This window comes from Euprymna scolopes, chromosome 21 (genome assembly GCF_053919585.1).
Source record: "Euprymna scolopes isolate OS-2025 chromosome 21, ASM5391958v1, whole genome shotgun sequence".
Taxonomy (NCBI): Eukaryota; Metazoa; Mollusca; class Cephalopoda; order Sepiida; family Sepiolidae; genus Euprymna; species Euprymna scolopes.
Window position 1 is genome coordinate 14,807,157 of NC_136502.1, and position 20,284 is coordinate 14,827,440.

The following is a 20,284-nucleotide window of genomic DNA, read 5'->3' on the forward strand; positions in this document are numbered from 1 at the left end:
CCGAACGTCAGTCCATGTTATTAACCACTAGACCACTGCCGCCTCTCAAATAACACAATGAAAGTCAATTAATATTAATCTTAAATTAAAAATTATTTTCAACAACCATGTTTTGCACATTTTAAAAACAGTTTTCACCATCATCTAAAGAAGGGATTTTTCCTGAAATATTATACAAATCCAAACATTAACTAACATTGAGAGCAAGTAAGATTTGTAATTTAAAAATAATAATAACAAAAGAAAAAAAATGAAAAACTCATTTAACTTTTGTATCTGTCTTATCTTATTTTAAATTTGTTTATATCTGATACATCTCCACATTGGATCATCTATGTACACACACAGATATATATTTGTTTTTAGTATTTTTTTTTTTTTTTTTACAACCTAATCCAACATAGTTTACCCCTTAAAAAGAAATCGAAATCTACTTTTTTGGGGGCTAATACATTTCAATGACCTTAAAGATAATATAAAAGAAGGGATTTTGAAAAAAAATAATAGAAATTTAGCATTTTGGAGTGGGGAACCATTTTCCTATATAATTTTAATGTAAAATGAGCGCCCACTTCTTGGCCACATAGTGGTCAATGAGACATGTAATCATTAGCACTTTTTAAAAAAATTTTTCTTTTTACATAGGCATCACCACTTATCAAGGCCAGGAGGCCACTCGAGGATAAGGATTAAAGAGTGTACAGTAGAAATTGGACAATATAGTAATCGTTAGTAATGGAGATTCAGTAAATTTGTTAACTTATATGGAATGGCTCATCAAAAACTTGTTTACGTTAGACTTGAAGACAACCATATTGTAGTCAGCTGGAAAGCAGAAAAACGGAAGATAATTCCATAGGCGTGCAGTTCTAAGAAAGAAGCTTTGCTCATACAATCTACGCTTAGGTTTAGGCACAGATAAGAGTGGGGGAAACTAGTGATAGTGTTTTCTGCTAGACAGGTGTTTCTTGTGAAAGTTTGGCAAGGGGGGGGACCATAGGATGGAGCTCAGCCGAGCACCTGCCATGAAAATAATGATAAAGCAGAGACAAACTCGCAACATCTCTTCTGTGAGAAAGAGGTTGCAGGAAAGAGAAAAGGACATCCCCTACAAGGCCACGAAGTTTATTTTGAACTCTATCAAGGCAGGATAAGTCCTTTCTAGCAGCTCCTGCCCAGATGTGGCAACAGTACTCCATCCTTGGACGTACCTGGCTCATATAGATAGAGAATTGCATCAGCAGTGAGATATCTACAGGATTGATAGAAGGATCCCACCATTTTTCCAGTGGCCTTGGCAAACTATTACGTGTAATTATATTCATGCAGATATTCTACATCAGCGGTTCTCAACCGGGGGCGAATCGCCCCCTAGTGGGTGAAAATCAAATTTTGGAGGGCGATTTTCAATCAATTTTATCTGTGAAAAATTTTGACATTTTTGCGAGTAAATTTAAAAAAATTTTTGAAATTATAAACGCGTAGCTAAACTATTAGTGCGAAACTTTGGTCACGTGACCTATGAATTGTCAGTTTTGAATATTCAATTTATTTCAGTAAATCCGATTCTCCAGTGACATTGTCTTACAAGTGTTTACAATTTTCATTCGCTCTGTTATATTACAGATTCGTTCATATTTACATAAACAAAACACTAACTCAATATCCGGAACTAATGTCGGACGGCGACACACTGATTTGTAAACTTATTTAATGCAATAGTTGTATTCCTACAAACAGAAGGACAGTCAGACTTAGCTATCGAAATTCAAGCTCAAAAGAAAAATATACACTATCTTAGTTGGATCTTCCGTAAGTTAAATGAAGTCTCTCTTCTGCTGCAAGGAAAAATGATAACCCTGATAGACTGTAAACGGGTGATGAGAGCTTTTGTTGAAAAACTTAATATGTTTCAAATTAATTTAAAACGAAGGCAATTTGATAATATACCCGAACTAGCGGAAATCGACTTATGTGAAAATGACACTGTTATTTATTGTAACCATCTGTCAGCCATGAAAAATGATCTAGAAATCAGATTTTCCGATTTATTTGACTTCACTATTGAGCCATGGATGATTGACCCATTCGATTGTGATCCTCTCAGTGCACACGAAAATATCCAGGAGGAAATCATCGAGATAAAATGCAATGATGAATTGCAAATCAAGTTCAAAAGAGAAACTTTGTGTGCATTTTTGTAATCAAACATGTAAAATCACTGTATCCAAATTTGTGGTCACAAATGTCGAAAATCCTTTTGTGTTTCCCAACATCATATCTTGTCGAAACTGGATTCAGCGCTGTGAATCACATTTTACAGAAGGAACGAAACAGATTTGACATTATTTCTCGTGGAGATATCCGTATCTGCTTGAGTAATATTAAACCTGACATTGAATTTTTAGCGAAACATCACCAATCTCAGGGCTCACACTAGTTAGACTCTCTATATTTCTCGTAAATTTGCAATAAAATTATTTTTAATTAATTTGTTTTCCATTTGCATGTACAAAATGTTTCTAGTGTTGGTTAGTCAGAATTACAATATTTGTTATTATTTATTCTTGGAGGCGATTATGAATTAACTTAAGTCAAAAATAGCTTTTGGGGGCGATAGCCGGGAAAAGGTTGAGATGTATGTACATTCACCTAACAATTTAATGGAACAAAACATACCGTAAAAATTGAGTATAACTTAAAAATCCTATCTACAAAATAGCACGGCCCGTATCCTGCATAAGTACCAAAACCACACACACACACACACACACACACACACACACACACACACACACACACACACACACATTCATTCCATTACGTGAATTTACAAAAACAAAAACACAAAAAACATTTAGCGTTAATCAAGTTTTCATTATTATAATTGTTGTAAAATACTTTATTTGCATTAAATTAGTTTTCATTTAAAAATAAAGTTTAATTATATAATATTTATTTGTTTATTAAAAGCTCAAAAAATTATATTGAGAAATAGAATATTGTTTTATGACCAAAAATTATAAGGGGGTTCACCAAGAAAAAAAAGAAGGGAAAAGGGGTCCATGGGTCAAAAAAGGTTGAGAACCGCTGTTCTACATGATTTAAACAAAAAATTGTTTCCATATATATTTATGTATATATATATATATATATTTTTGTTTAAAATATTAGTCTATCTATCTATATATCTATAAAAGTGAACGTATCTGTGTGTCTTTCTGTGTGTTTGTGTGTGTACATTTCTCTACGCAATAACTCTGTCAATTTTAAGTCTACAGACTCGAAATTTGATATACAGGGTACTGAGATTTGAGAAAATTGATGTGATCAGTTTTCGGCCAGAAATTTGGCGATTAAGGGGTCAAAGTTCAATTTGAGAACTCTATCAAACTCCTCCAACAATTTTGGGTCTAAACACTTGAAATTTTAGATATAGGTTTCTTGGACATGGATCTAACTTAATAACTTGATTTGAGCCCAAAACAATAAATTTTAAGGGGTCATAATAGGGGTCAAAGTTTTAAAAATTGACCGCCTTTTTTTTTTTTTTTTTTGCTCAGCATACACCTCCAAATATCCGGGCAACGCTAGGCACCCATGCTAGTATTATTATAGAGTTGTGAATTTGGGTGCCATCGGCTAGAATCAAAACCGAAAGCAAAACTGTAGCATTCAAAGCTGGTGACGTTACCACTGTACCAACATGACACGCATATGAACTGATTAAAATAAACTAAGATGAATGTACAAAATGTATAACGATTTTTTTTATTTTCGACACCTTAAAAACTATTTTCACTGGCTAAAAATCCATAAACGAACGATCCATAAAAAATTCAATCATTCGAGGCCCCTAGTGCCACTCTGTGACTTTTAATTTTGGAAGAGATAGAGTTTGAAAATATGGAGATAGACAGACAGACATAGCGAGTTTTATAAATTAGATTAATGTTCAAATAATAATGATCCATTGAAAAAAAGATGAAAAGAAAAAAATAGTGGGGGTGCAGTGTACAGGATCATCTTAGTTTTTTTGTACTAACAGTCTTTAAATAATGTGACCCCCACTCTAAAATGTTACATTTCTATTATTTTTTTAAATTCCTTATCTCATATTATTTTTAAAGGTCATTGAAACATATTATCCAAAAAAAAAAGTGCATCTTGATTTCTTTTTAAGGGGTAAACTATACTGAGTTAACGTGGAAAAAAATACCAATTTTTTTTATAGATATCACTCTAGACAAGGTATAAAGCCAATTGATGTAAGGATCTAAAACAAAAAACAAACAAAAAAAAACCCACAGTACTTCAAGATCAAAATCTTGCTAAAACTTATATATGAAGGTCGTTCCAAAAGTAATGCTTCCTATTTTTTATTCTGCCTGAATGGATCAAAGGGTACCTCAAATTGCATCGTTATGATGACTCAACTTATGCATTCATGACCTGAAAGTTTCATCTCTCTGTTGCAAATATCTTGAGATTCTAATAAAGCAACTCCTGTCATGAACATGTGTCAGAAGCAGAGATGCGTCATTGAATTCCTCCATGCAGAAAAAAGTGAACTAATCAACATTCACTGCCGCAGGTTGAATGTTTACGAAGCCGATGCAGCACAGTTAGGAGATGGATTCATCGACTTCAGAGTGACGACAGAGATGTGAGTGATAAAGTGCTCTCCAGGCTTTTATCACTGAGGTATAAACATAGGCATTAAGAGTGGTGGTGACTATGTAGAAAAATAAATTCTGGAGCACAAAAGATTGCTCATTTTGATTGTACCACTTCAATCTTTGTAGCTCTTTAACGTTTTGGTTTTTGAGTTAAAAAATAGGCCTTACTTTTGGAATGACTTTCATATATACAGCATAATCACATTGACATTTTGTTAGATCACTGAAGTTAAGCAATGATGAATCTGGCCAGTACCAAATGGGTGACTATTTGGGAATAATAGGTGCTGTATGTATTGTGCTGTGACATAGAAATTTCATGGTTATTATCTGGGAACATATGGAGAAGGAGAAGCATCTAGGAGAAGGAAAACTCTGATGTAAAACTTGAGGTCTACTGTGTGCTCTGTCTTGTGGCAATCATTTGCACTGAATGAGGTTAAAAGTCTTCACCACTTTTTTTGAAAAACCATAACCATAAAATTCAAAATGTGTAATGCATTTATGGCATGGAATAAATAATTTTTACTTTTTTTTCTTTTTTGTATCAAAATTTCACCATATTTTTTTTAAATTCTAACAAGTATGTGTCATTTGAGAAAAAAAAATCACTCATTCACGTCATAAACACATTACACATTTTGAATTTACCTGAAAGCCAACATAGATTAAAAGGTAGATTTTTAAATACAAAAAGTATCTGGCCTTCGGGCTATGATCACAGTGTAGTATCTGTTCTGATGCTCAAATTAATTTGTACTTAGTCAATTTAAGGGGAAACCCTTCTATATTAAGATAATTTTTATTTTTGCCTACTACCAGAGTGCCCCTTTTGGGGGGAAGTGGTTTTCTTCCACATCAAAAAGACCTTGTGTCATATTTTTTTTTTATTAATGTTGTATGCCTCCTGTTGTATTTATAACAATGATGCCATTTGTTGCTGGTTATGAAAATTAGCAAGAATACTTTGTATGAGTATGAAAATATTAACAATAAAAAAAAATATAAGTTTACAAAAACAATATTGTAAATAATGTGAGTTTGCCAGCTTGGTCCATTCTATCTGCCAAGGGAGACAACCCTACTCTTTTAGGGTTATTTCCCTTTATTTCTACTTAGAATATATCCCTTTTTTAAGAGTTGAATTTGGTAAGTCACTGATAAAATTTCTTCCTAGTTTTCACAAGTGATAGAAGATTTTGGGGAGAGTTAATTCCTCTTTTACTTTATTGGTGACTAATCTAAAATTAAATGACAATCAGGATTAAATATTAAAATTAATATGGTTTTTAGATTTTGTTTTTAACACAGATCAATAGTTGCCTTCTGTGATTGACGAAAGAGATTTAAGTCTGTATCTTTTATTTAAAAAGCCATCTAGGTCAAAGATATGGAGAAAAATATGGCTCACTTTATATATGTTATATATAATAAACAATGGAGGTATTTTTGAGATGAGATGTTTTCATTGATTGAGATTGTCAGACTGACTTCCTCATCTTGGTTGTTATCGTCACAACGTTTCGGCCGTTTTGCCCTTCGGCCTTCATCAGGTGTTTTGTATCGAACTGGAGACCCACTGTAAAGTGAGAAAACTTAAAGAAACAGCTCACATGCTCGGACATAACAACCTACTGAGTAAACCAAGCATAGAGCTGAATGCAATTTGGACACTCCTGATAGAGAGAGAAAACCTTGAATAACAACATAGGTTTAACATTAACAAAAACCAACTAAGAATTGCCCTAGTGACATATGGCCGAGTGGTCCTAGACATTGTATCAAAGTTTACAGTTACCCAAAGGTGCTGAGTTCAATCCTGAACGAAGGCAGTAAAAAAGTAACATTCAAAACAGAGAATCAGCAACTATGTCCCAGAGCCTAGCTGGAGTCCGAACACGGTACCCCCCGTAATAATAATAATGGGTTGGGTTCGAGACTCCTAACAAACGGTTCCCCAGTTCGATACAAAACACCTGATGAAGGCCGGAGGGCAAAACGGCCGAAACGTTGTGACGATAACAACCAAGATGAGGAAGTCAGTCCGACAATCTCAATAAATGGAGGTCTATGTTAAAAATTTTGGAAAACATTTGAAATTATGTTTCTGAATTTTTGAGATGAGGTTGATAACTCATTATTTAGATTCTTGGGACTACTGTTCTCATCTCGAGTGTTGTTTTCACAATATTTTGGTTGATATAACCTCCAACCTTCTTTAGGTGTACCTTGTCGAACTCTGGAATCTTTCTGTCGAACCTGGGAATCTGCATGGAATTTCGAACGGAACCCTTTATTTAATCCATGGAAGTAGCATGCTCCTGACTGGATAGAAATCCCAAGTAATTCATCATTGCATTTTTAGTGACACCTGCACTGAGGATTGAACCTTCAAGCTCCAGATTACAAATTAATTTTACTGAGTTAAAACAAAATACACCTAAAGAAGATCAGACGTTAGATGACCCACAAGTACTTGTAGCAGCATTCACCTGGGATGGGTTGAGTCAGCCCCAATGGTGTTAACCACATCTCACGTCAAAGCCATTCACCCCTGTTGGTCAGCAGAAGAGTCAACAGCATGATCCAGTCAACCACGGTTCCAGCGACAAAAACGTAAGCCAAGTTTTAAGTTGACCACCTTGATGCTTCTTCCAAACAGTGGGTGCAATGGGTGCCATCAATTGACAGATGAATTCATCCTCCAGCCAGTGCAGCATGTGACCAAACGACTGGAGTCTCCTTTTCAGAAGGTTCCTCTGCTGAAAATGGAACTCTGAACCAAAACATATGTGAATAACACTCAAGTTGTTTGTTTGTTGTATGGTATTCATCCTAGATAAGTTGAACTGACTTCTTCCAAAGGAGGAAGTGTCATGAGGATATTGAATTCACAAGCGGTCCCCAGTCGCCTGTGAATAACACTCAAGATGAGAATAGGAATCCAAATCATATGAAATGTTTGAAAGTTTGTCGGTTTCCTTCAAGACCAATTCATCACATTTAGATTTCGACTAATTCATCTTTCATAATGGTATTAATTCTTTCTTTAATACAAGCTCAGATCAGGTAGATTTATATAAAATTTTTGCATTAGGAATATTAAACAAGATACACAATGTATTTTATTAATATTTTTTTGTCCAACATTTATTTTTAAAATATTCTTTTCTTCCTCAAAACTAAAACATTAATTTATTGGTCCCTCATGTTCATCGGACTGAACCCATGATTTTGTCATTGTCTGTTATCTATATATATATAAAAGTGAAAATGTGTGTGTGTATATATGTTCACTTTTTGTGTATGTCCGCAAAAGGCTTGTTTCCGCTTGGTTCTTGCTCGGCTCGCTCATTCTTAAAACTTTTTATATGCAGTATAAATGATAATATCTACGAGTTAACAACAGGGGTCACCTGTCTATTTAATTTGTCCGACTTTCAAAAGCTAAATATTCCACATTTTTGGATCGCTGCATGTTGCTTTCACTTTTCAGTATAAAAACAGCAAAACTGGATTCAAACCGGATGTAAACGTCACCGTCAACTCTCCCGCAGTAAACGATTTGACCTCATTAAAAACTGCGGAATAGCGTGATGGTTGACATTCACTTTCTAATCGCTCTAACTGCAACTGTCGTCGTAGCGCAGGTGTTCGGGCTCAGCCTATGGGCTTCAAGGCTCCGGGCTCGAGCCTACCTGTAACCAGCCCCCCCCCCTGTTATTTTTTTTCCCATTTTTAAAATCGCTGTTTTTTATCGTTTTTTTTTTTTAATATTTAAACAAGGTTAAGTTTCCTTTTTGTTCTTCTTTACCCCCTACCCCCAAACACACACACCTACAAACACCCGGGTAATGCCGGGTACCCCTGCTAGTCTATAATATAAATCTCACCTGTCTGTTTAAATGTATGTATGTATGTATGTCTCGCAAAAACTTTTGACAGAGGAAACAAATTTTCACGAGATCGGTATCATTTTGAAGCTCAACCCTTCGGACGACAACTATCGAAAAATTGGCCAAAAACATTAATTCCTTCACCCTCAACTGGGCACTTTTCTACAGGGAGGGGTAGCAAAAAAATCGTCCTTTCATGATAATTTAGCCAAACATGCATACGCAATATGTTCTTTCTTGAATTAGTTTAAATATTTTTTTAAAAATCTAATTTCGCTCAAGCGGTCATAGACCAATCGTTATAGTAGCAGAGTTGTTATCTGAAGATTGCATGTTCAAGCCGAGATATCAGATATATATATATATTTTTTTTTCAATTTTTAAAGTTTTAATATTAAAACAGGGTTATTTATGTCATTTTCTCGGGTTTTTTTTATTTTTTTTATTTTTCCATCGCATTTGCTGTTTTTTTGTTTTTCCGATTTTTTTTAAAGAAGTTTTAACGTTTAAACAGGATTATTTAAGCATTTCTTTTTTGTTTGCTTATTCTTTATCTTGCATGATGTTCGCTACTTTTTTTTTTTTTCCGATTTAAAAAAAAATGTTATAATTTTAAACAGGGTTATTACGTTCGCTTATTCTTTTTTTTCCATTTTGTTTTGATTTACCCCCCCCCTCACACCTCTAAACACTAAGAAGAGTTAAAAAGTAGGAGTAGCATCTTTATTTAAAATTTCTCTCTCTCTCTATTTATATATATCTCTCCCTCTCCTTCACTCTTTCCCCCTCTCTCCCCATCTTTATCATTCCCTCCTCTTCTTCTATCTGCAGATAATTTTCTTTTTCTCCCTCCATGTACCTAAAAGTAAACATAACTTCCATGAGTAAAGTTTTGTTCCAAGAACTACCCATCTGCAGAACACGATACCATGGAAGTGCTTCCCAGCTGATAATAATCTAGTCATTTTCAAGTCCAATGTTAACAAATTCTAATTTCTGGCTTATTTCAATCATTATTACTAAAACTCATGTTACTGTTTCACTGTCCTCTCAACAAATTCATTAATCCATATCCTCAAGTAGTCAAGAGGCCTTTATATGTGATGAATTGTGAGTACATTTTTTTAAATTCCATGATTCATAAAGTATAAGGAAACTTGTATGTGGAAACAATATAATGTTGATCTTCATAATTTTATATAGTCAATTTTAATTTGCATATTAACTTTATACAGTCAATGTTAGTTTGCATAATCTTTATATATATATATATATATATATATATATATATATATAAGGGCAAAATGTATATGTGTGTGTTTGTATTTTTGCAAAAACTTTCGACAGAGGCGATGGATCCTCACGAGATCAGTATCATTTTAAAGCTCAACCCTTTCGATGACAAATATCGAAAAATTGGCCAAAAACATCAATTCCTTTACCCTCAACTGGGGAGTTTTCTACAAGGAGGGGGTCACTTTTTTTTTTTTTGCGTTGCCATTTTTGCAAGTCATCATATCGGTTGGATTGACTTTACTTAATTTGAACGCTTTTGACTTCCGGTCGCGTCATGGAGACATCGATAAAACGTCAGATTTTCTTTCACTTTCATTTCTGTGTTCGCGTCACTGGTTCGAGCCTGCCTGCTATCACTTTTTTTTTATTTAGCACCTCTTTCCACCCTGGCTGCCTTACTACACAACTTACATACACCTGGGAAATGCCGGGTATCCCCCCTACCATTCCCCCCCCCACTCTCCACCTGATCTGCCTACTGTTGTTTTTACCCCACCCCCCACCCCCACCCGCTACTACCACATATATATTTTTAACACCTCTCTCCACTCGGACTTCCTACTGTTATTTTAACACTCCCCACACCCCTCTCCACACCCGAGCAACGCTGGGTATCCCCACTAGTAATGTTATAAAGTCAATATTAATTTGTATAATAACTTTATATAATAAATGTTCATAAATTCCAGATATCTGAAATACAGGTTCAACACTTATTTTCCGGCAGCTTGATACCAGAACCTCGGTAGATGAATCGTTTTGCTGGACCATACAACTCCAGCTTAATAACAACCCCTAACTAATCATACACATGTCATATCTCTAAACCACTAGAGATTACTAGAAATTTAAACAAGTTTTTTTCAGCAGTTCACCATTTCCTTTGATGGAAAAACAGTGTTGATGTTTAACACAATGGTTGTGTCTTAAATGTATCTTCAAAGTCATAACTAGAGTTAAATTTTAGTAAAATGTGATCCAGTCTCAAAATAAAGGAAGACAACCACCTGCAGAGGCAGTGTAAATAAATTGCTGGCTCATTATGCACAGAGTCATCTGCTAGCTGCCTAGTAAATCTAGCTTGATAATATCAGGATTATCACGTTCCCTCGTGATTTTGTCGGGATTAAAATGGGTGCTATATCTTTTGTTGCCTGAGAACCGCTGTTTCATGTATCAAAGCTGTTAAAAATGGCCGAAAATTTAGTTTTGTATTTTGATGAGTGTGAAAATTGAAAATCTTCCAATTTTATAAAAATTGTTTCATAGTTGTACGAGGTATGAGATTTGCATAATTTTAGGCAAACTCTAAACCGAACATATAGTTATCTCGCCGGATTTTCAAAGTTAGACCCAAATAACATTTAAGCTGACAAATTAAACTTCTTTCTAACCAACCAATTTACATGTTTTTTTTTTTTGCAAGGGAATCGCCACTTATCAAGGCCCAGAGGCCACTCGAGGATAAGTGTTATAGAGTGTACAGTGGTCATAAGGACAATATAGTAATTGTTAGAAGTGTAAATTTGGTAAATTGGATTACTTAAGGGGAACGGCTCATCAAAAACTTGTTTACATTGGACTTGAAGACGCCCATATTGTAGTCAGCTGGAAAGCAGGGAAACGGAAGACAGTTCCACAGATGTGCAGTTCTAAGAAAGAAGTTTTGTTCATGGAATCTACGTTTAGGTTTAGGCACAGATAAAGAGTGGGGGGAATTATTGATAGCATTTTTAGCCAGGTAAGTGTTTCTCATGAATGTTTGGTGAGAGAGGACTATAGATTAGAGCTCAGACGAGCACTTACCATGAAAACAATGATAAAACAGAGACAGGCTTGCAACGTCTCTTCTGTGAGAAAGAGATTGCAGCAAAGATAAAAGGGCATCTCCCACTAGGCTACAAAGTCTATTCTGAACTCTGTCAAGGCGGGATAAGGCTTTTCTAGCAGCTCCTGCACAGATGTGACAGCAATACTCCATCCTTGGACGTACCTGGCTCTTATATAGATAGAGAATTGCATCAGCAGGTAGAAATCTACTGGATCGATAGAAGGGTCCCATCATTTTTTCAGTGACCTTGGCAATAAATTTGATGTACGTATTCCATTTTAGATTAGGAGTAAAGGTCAAGCCCAGAAGCTTGTCAAAACATGGAGCCTGCCCAAGACGAGAGCCATTCATTTCAATTGATGCCAGACGGAAATCCAAACATTGATGATGTAAAGATAGAAGTTTGGTTTTAGATGCATTAAAAGTAACCAGCCACTTTTTTCCCCATTGTACCACGTGCTCAAGATCAGAGGAGAGAGAATCAGAGAGAACTTGGTCGTTTATAGCCTTTGATGTACTGCCATAGATGGTAGTGTCATCAGCAAAAATGTCTACGAATGATCTAAGGATGTGATTTAGAAGATCATTAATGTAGATCAGGAAGAGAATTGGACCCAGGATGGACCCTAAGGGACTCCAGCATTAATATTGTGAGCTTCTGATTTCGGCCCATTAACCATTATTGTTATTGTTATATTATACTAGACTACCCGTGACCCGTTGGGTCAGTATCTTATATTAGCTATGGAATTCATGTATGAGCGTGACGCTTGTGACGTAAAGAAAATAGTTTTTTTGACATAACGGAAACATTTCTATGAAAGTATATTAAAATGAAAAAAGAATATAAATAGATTTCTATGAGTCGTTCTGTTTATTATAATTGATTATTTTTGAAAAAAAAAATTTACAGTTACTGAATTATAAGTGGTTAGCCATACTTATAGGTAAATGTGCACTGAACAGATACCATAATACTTATTATAGTTAAATTCAAATTTTGGTATATCTGCAATATATTACGTTTAAGTTATTTCAAATCCCACTCTTTCCATGTTAAATAATAATTTCGAAATAATAACATTAATATTTCAGCGTCCCAATTGTTCTTTTATTTGTTTTTTTTTTTGCGTTTAAATTATCCAAATAATTTTTGTTTTTACATCGTTCATTTCTGTATTACGTTTAAGTTATTTTAAACACCACTCTTCCCATGTTAAATAATAATTTCGAAATAATAACATTAATATTTCAGCGTCCCAATTGTTCTTTTGTTTGTTTTTTTTCGCGTTTAAATTATCCAAATAATTTTTTTTTACATCCTTCATTTCTGTATTACGTTTAAGTTATTTTAAACACCACTCTTCCCATGTTAAATAATAATTTTGAAATAATAACGTTAATATTTCAGTGCGCAGGTCATGCGCAACCGGATGTCGTAAACCGGAAAGTGGGTTACATACATTGTTACAAGGTCATTTGAGTTTTATAATTATATAGATTATTGACAATATAATAACATACTTTGCCATAATTTATTTGAAAAATTACTTCGTTCAGCTTAAACTACATCTTAATTATTCAAATTAGTTGTAATTTGTAATTAACTGAAAAAGTCAGTCATTTCTCAATTATCTATATATTCCTTTTGACTCCTCCCACTTTAGGTTGATTCAACTACTCTCTAATATTTATTGATATCTCTTGGAGTATTACAAGAATCAGTAACCATTTTTTTTCAGTGTTATTGTTTAATTTACATACTGTGTGTCTACTTATACAGGGTGGGACAGAGCAACTTGCTTATTTAGAATGTCGATTAAAAATAAATAAGCCAGTTGCTCTGCCCCACCCTGTATATAAAAAGCATTTTGTTTATGTGTGTGCCTATGAATTCGTTCTCTATGGAGTCTGAAATGGCTGGGTCAATTTAAAAATTTTTTTTACACCAATGTACTTTATGTGTCTTGAAGTGTTCTTAGATAAGTTTTGTATTAGAATGCCACCGATAGCTATCGAAAATCAAAAAAATCATATTAAAGAAGGACCAACCAGATTTGATCAAATACAGTCTAAAATCACAAGTAGAAGCGTTGTGTGGCAATAACCGGATTAACGCAATACTGAGTTGAACACAACTGGTTTGTGTTCTAAGTTGAGTACACAGAGGTTGAAGGATTGAGGCTGACAGGTTTCAAACCCATTGACTCCCCTTGGCAACGAGTGCACCTGCATGTTAGCAAAGGTCACGAGGCAGGTCAGTGCATTTTGAATGTGTGCCGGGTAACAGGGGGTGCCTCCCCACACATATACTTTAAAATAAATAGGAATGCACATGTGTTTTCTAGGCAGTTTAGAGTCCACAGTTCGAGTTCAACAGTCTAGAGTGTTGCAATTCCAAGAAGATGGAAGACTTCTCGTGAGAGTGGTGAGAGATGCGGAGGGATGGCAGGTTAACAGATAGCAAAATTCCCCCCCTCCTTCTAAGGATGAGTAGAGAACAGGGACGCGACTTCAACCGTGAAGCTGAATAAAGTTCGAATCGTCCAAAGAAATGAGACTTGCATCTGCTGTTATGTATGAAAGAGCTTTTGTTCCAGGTGAGCTGACATTGAGACATAAGCCACTCGAGGACACAAGAGTCAAAAGATGCGAAGAAGATATAAAAGGTATGTTCTGCTCTGTTTTTATAAACCCCCCTCAAAAGAACTGATGCACAGTAAAGTGAACATTAATAGGCATACCCCTTACCACCACACAACAGAAGGGTCTGGTATATAAAATTAACAGTAGGTTCTTTGATAAAACGGGTGCGTTCGAAATAGATGTTTCTGTTTAGAGCACAATTAAACCATAATACTTGACTTTTGCATTTTAAACTTTAATTCAAGCTGTTATCTATAGAAATATTTTTATAAAATTAACCATAGATTCTCTACAGTGCAATGTAGACTACCATGTATTGTGGACTAAATCATAATGGGGGGGGGTCATGTGAAGCTTCCTACAGATGCAACTAAAGCAGGCAATCAATTAGATTGAAAAATGGGGGATTTCACAGATTTCGATGACAATAAAAGTATTAAAAGTGTGAAATATTCGTCCAATCCTGGGCAATGTTGGGTTTCCCTGATAATGTAAATTAAAATCTCACTTCCATTGTTTTTTTCTTTAGTCCTCACATTCCATAAACGATGTTTCTGACAAAGAGGGAAGAAGTAATCTATTTCATCTAACACTTATCATTGGAAAGTTTTTGACTTTGAAGTAGTAATTTTTTTTAGTTTCTTACATCAAGTGGCTTTATGTCTTGTCTGAGGCGATTTTCATTAAAAAAAAAAAACATCAAAATAATAAGTGTCTTTAGTTCTATCCATGAGGATAATAATATTGAAGTAAAGAGGTTTATATTGAAAAAAATGATAATATAAATCACTGGATGATTCCCCGCTTTTAAATTATGTCTTTTGGATTTTCATTTTGCTCTTATCTTCTTCTTTCTTTTTATTAATACGATATCAATGTATATTTTGTACTAGCAGGGAAACCCAATGTTGTCCCGGATTGAATGAGGATCAACAAATGCTTCACCCCCCTCCATCCTTTTATTGTCATTAAAATTGGTCAAATCGCATATTTTGTAATCAAATCGATTGATTGCCTGCTCTAGTAAGGGACTCCCCCCCACCTCTCGCAATGTACCGGAAGGAAGCTCTGCATGCCTCCACACAGTGACTTAGTCCAGAATATATTGTAGTCTACATTGCACTGCAGCGAATCTACTGTTTGTGTGGCGATAAAACTTCTCACATGCACTTGTGATGTTAGGTTGTATAAAAGTGTTAACTTTGGTAAAACTCGAACTTCCTTCTATAATCCGATTTTTTCAGTAATTTATTTTTTATACTTAACACAAGCATTCAGATACAAGACCTATGTAAGAACACTTCCAGACGCATCAAGTACTTTCGTGTGAAATATAAAAAAATTGGCCCAGCTGTTTCCGAGTCCATAGGGAACGAATTCACACACACAAAGTTCCTTTTATATAATAGTGCATGTGTATATATATAAGTTATATTCTATTTTTTTACTTTTTTATCTCTCTCTCTCTCTCTCTCTCTCTCTCTCTATATATATATATATATATATATATATATATATATACTTGTATATAAAAGGAAATTTGTGTGTGTGTGTGTGTGTGTGCGCGCGTGTGTTCCCTATGGACTCCTAAACGGCTGGGCCGATTTTTTTTAAGTTTAAAAAAAAATGTACTTTATGTGCCTGGCAGTGTTCTTACATAGGTTTTGTGTTGAAATGACTTCAATAAGTATCGATAATCGAAAAAATCCGATGAAAGAAGAAACATACGATTTTGACTAAAGTTAACACCCTTATACAACCTAACATCACAAGTGCATTTTAGAAGTTTTATTACCACACAAACGGAAAGCTTTTTATTTTGAACGCACCCCTGTCATAGCAAAGAACCTACTGTTGATTATAAAATCAACAGTAGGTTCTTTGATATGACAGAGGCACGTTCGAATGACTGTTTCCGTTTAAAGCACAACTGAACCATGATACTTGACTTTTGAATTTTAAACTTTAATTCGTCATTATATAAAAATAACTTCATAAAATCAAAAGTAGAGTCTCTACAGTGCAATGTAAACTACGATGTATTGTGAACTAAGTCACTGCTGAGAGGCATGTGAAGCCTCCTCCCGGTACACCGTGGTGGGTCCCCAACTAGAGCAGGCACTTAATCGATTAATTGAAAAATGGGCGATTTCACCGATTAACAATAAAATATGGGAGTGTGAGACATTTATTGATCATCGTTCAATCCCGGGCACACACACACACACACACACACACACACACATTATATATATATATATATATATATATATATATATATATATATATATATATATATATATATACATACACACACACACACACTCTCTGTTGTTGTTGTTGTTGTTGTTAACCTGACAAGAGAGGCAAAAGAGTAAGGCAAGCTTTCAAAAACGGGTGAGACAAATATTGAAATTTAAATGTTTCACGATAATAGTATTTTTATTATTATTATTATTATTTGTACTAATCTCATTTTTATTTAGTTTTCGTTTGCCTGTTTTGTTATTGTCGTGTGCTATGTCGACTACTGGAATAAACCAACAAGCACTCTTGCAAGGGGGGGGGGGTCGTTGGAAAATACCTGCTGGGGAGACAGTGGTTCTGGTTGTTGTCAATATGTGGAGCATTGAGCAATGTTAAGGGTGAGGGATGAGGAGTTTGTTAAAAAATGGTTCCGATAAGTTCCTCTGTAATAATGCTCTCCCATTTATATGACTCCCCACGAGGGTACTTTTAGACGCATGGTCGATTTTTACTGTAATGATGAATTCAATTCTTAAAAATAATAAATGAATAAAATAGTGATGGGGATACTCTAGGTGATAACACCTGTATAGATCGGCAATCCCTTATGATTGAGGGAGATTCATGGAAAACTGTCAATAAGACCTCCCACTTTCAAAAGGTGGAGGTTATGCATGGGAGGATGATTGCCGATTGACATTGAACAGCTACTACACTACGTGTAACATTAAAAATTACGGTGTGTATGCACTTTTGTTACCGCGCTATTTTTTCAAATCGTATTTTCAAATTAAATTCAAGTTTTACGATATATATATATATATTATTAAATTGTTAAGTGAAAGTAGACAAATAGTTAGAAAATACCCTTCCCTCCCCATATTAAGAATGGCGTTCTAAATAATAACGGTTAGAAAAGTACATAAGTACTAAAATTACGAACTAGCGAGATTTGAAAAACTAATTAAAGAGAAAAATTATGTGCGTGATTCATAGATTAACCCCCACCCCCTCATTGTTGTTATTAAAAAAAAAAAATCAATATTGTTGCAAACGATAAAATATTCAAATAAAAGGGCGAGGTATTTATTTAAATATAAAAAATAATAATTTCTAAACACTTAAATTGTATAACATGGTTACCGAAATCCCATAACCTAAATAATAAATCCGAAATACTCATACAATCATTATCCAAAATATTTATTTTATGTATTTTTTTTCTAAATTTTACGTTAAAAAAAAATAAATAAAAAAAAAGTATGATTTAATTGAAGATGTTTTTTTTTTCTCGATTATTTCAATAGTACAGGAGACGAAAAGATGCTTTATTTTCCGTAAAAAAAAATCTTACAATTTAATACTAATCATAACAGTTTAAAAAAGTAATCAATAAAACAAATGACTAGACACACGTATTTATTTTCCGATTTCACAAATAATTTTTTTTTAATTCTTATACGCTCTTGTTGTTAAAGTTAAAAAGAAAATGTCCGCCGCATTTTTTTTTAATGACTTAAAATAGTAAAATAAAAAACAACACACTTAAAGAAAAAAAAAAAAAAAAACTTTTTTTAATCCCAAGGAAAAATATACTCATTATTCATTTATGTATATTTTCGATTTAAAAATAAAATCCATCGTTCGTTATTTATTTATTATTTAAAAAACAACAACAAAAAAAACACGCACATGCTACTAAACTCGGATCGCTTTTTAGATATCTATATATAATAACTATATCACAAATCTATATCCTATATATATATATATATATATATATATATATATATATATATGCAATAAAAATTTATACAAAATAAATATAAATTAGAAAAAAAAACTGTTCTTTTTTATATTAAAGATACATAATTTAAATAAGGCGGACAAAAAGACAGGGATCATTTTCACGGAGAAATAGAGGTTCTCAAACATGCAACATCCTCATCACCGATCTCTCTCTCTCTCTCTTCGGTACCTTTAAGCATCACCTTTCAAATGTTTTACATACTTTCGATTTTCGTTCGTGAACACTATCAACCATTAAGCTATATTTTAGATAATGCCTAAAAACGAAAAAAATTTTACAAGGTGAGAGAGAAAAGAAAAAATGTTTGTTGTTTCAATATCGATTTTGCAAGACGAAATACGGAAAATATCGAATATTTTCCATTAAAAAAAATCATCTATACTATTTGATCATTTTGTGATCAAAACATGATATTATTTGATATAACAAAAAAAAAATGATCACAAAATGAGGGCAATCATATGAACCCTCACTTTTGGGCCACCGACCTCGTTAGTCAGGGATTTCCCGTGTTCTATATTAAAAAAACATTGAGGAGTTATTTTCGAACCCTTTATAAATAGATTGAAACGCCACAACAAACTGTATAAACTGTTCCCCCAACTCCAAAGAAAGATCGTGTGGTAATAATTAGTTAGGGTTAGTTTTAAAACTAAAAACGAAAAAAAAAAATCAATATTATCACAAAAAGATGTTTGTGCCGTATTTTACGATGATGCTCTTATTTATAATAATGGCTTACAAATTTACTAGAAAAACAAACATCTGTAAACAGATTTACAAAAAAAAATTGTGGCAAAGAATTTGATATTTTGTTGTTTTTTTTAAATAAAAGTGATATATGATAAATTCGTGAAATCTACCTTTTTACAGCGGCTGGATAAAAACATTTCACAAAGCTTTTCATTTTTTTTTTTTTTACATAATGAAATCAATTACTTAAATTGTTCCATTTTTAAAACCATGTCATTAAGGACGATTTTCAAATTTATTTTTTGTTGTTGTTGTTGTTTTTTTTTTATTGGCGTAATTTTAAATACGTTGTTCAAAAGATAAAAGTGATTATATTCAGGTGTTTAAATAAGTAAAAATTATATATATATATATATGTGTGTGTGTGTGTGTGTGTCAGCTTGAGTTATAAAAGCAAGGATTGACTATATTTATACATTTGTCACAATATATACAGTGTGTGGTCTTGAACAAGTTTTTTTTTTTTAGAGATAACTTTGGGTGGTGGCTACCAAAATAAATAAACACCAATTTAACGAACTTCAACTCAGTGACCAGACTTAAATGTGAATTGTTATTTTCTTGCATGTAACGTGTACTTTTAACGCTAACTTTAAATGTGTCATTGAAGTATATATATATATATATATATATATATATATATATATATATATATATATATATATATATAACGGCACGGTGATATTTTTTATAACACAAGTCTAGATTTTTTTTTTTTACGTATTTTTTCTTTCCTTCTCTCTCTCTCTCTCTCTCACACACACACATAACAGCACTTACTTTTTTTTTCTTTCGTTTTTTTTTTTTTACGTCAAAATCATTTTTGTCCTTTTTTTGGGGAACTTCCTGGACGGACCAAACGAAAACGAAGTAGTAATAAATAAAAAAAAAAATTAAAAAAATAGGAGGCCTCGCTAGTAATAAAGCCGTTTTTGATTTGTTGTTAGCGTATAATAAAAGAAAGAAAGAAAAAAAAATAGAAAGGTTAAACTAAAAAAAGGCGGCGAGGTTTGGGTTAGGGGGGAAGGAAGGAAGTGTGGAGGGAGGGGGAGATTGGATAATTGTAAATGCGTGTGTATGTATATGTATATATAGATAGATACATTTTTATATGATGCTTATGTCT

At 33.5% G+C, this 20,284-nt stretch overlaps 2 protein-coding genes across 4 annotated transcripts in view; one reads left to right on the forward strand and one right to left on the reverse strand.

Annotated features, from left to right (window-relative positions):
* LOC145242011 (uncharacterized) overlaps positions 1 to 20,284 on the reverse strand; it is a 31,578-nt gene that overhangs the window by 11,105 nt on the left and 189 nt on the right. The window contains exon 1 of one of the 3 annotated variants that reach the window (XM_080104902.1): positions 19,939 to 20,254. The exons of 1 other annotated variant lie outside the window; for it this stretch is intronic. The gene's annotated coding sequence lies outside the window, so the exon portion shown is untranslated. Of the gene's footprint in view, positions 1 to 19,268; positions 19,793 to 19,938; positions 20,255 to 20,284 lie in introns of those variants that run through there. One more of the 3 variants, XM_080104904.1, reaches the window with a different exon arrangement.
* LOC145242005 (uncharacterized) overlaps positions 16,669 to 20,284 on the forward strand; it is a 70,074-nt gene continuing 66,458 nt past the window's right edge. The window contains exon 1 of the mRNA XM_080104895.1: positions 16,669 to 16,745. The gene's annotated coding sequence lies outside the window, so the exon portion shown is untranslated. The remainder of the gene's footprint in view (positions 16,746 to 20,284) is intronic.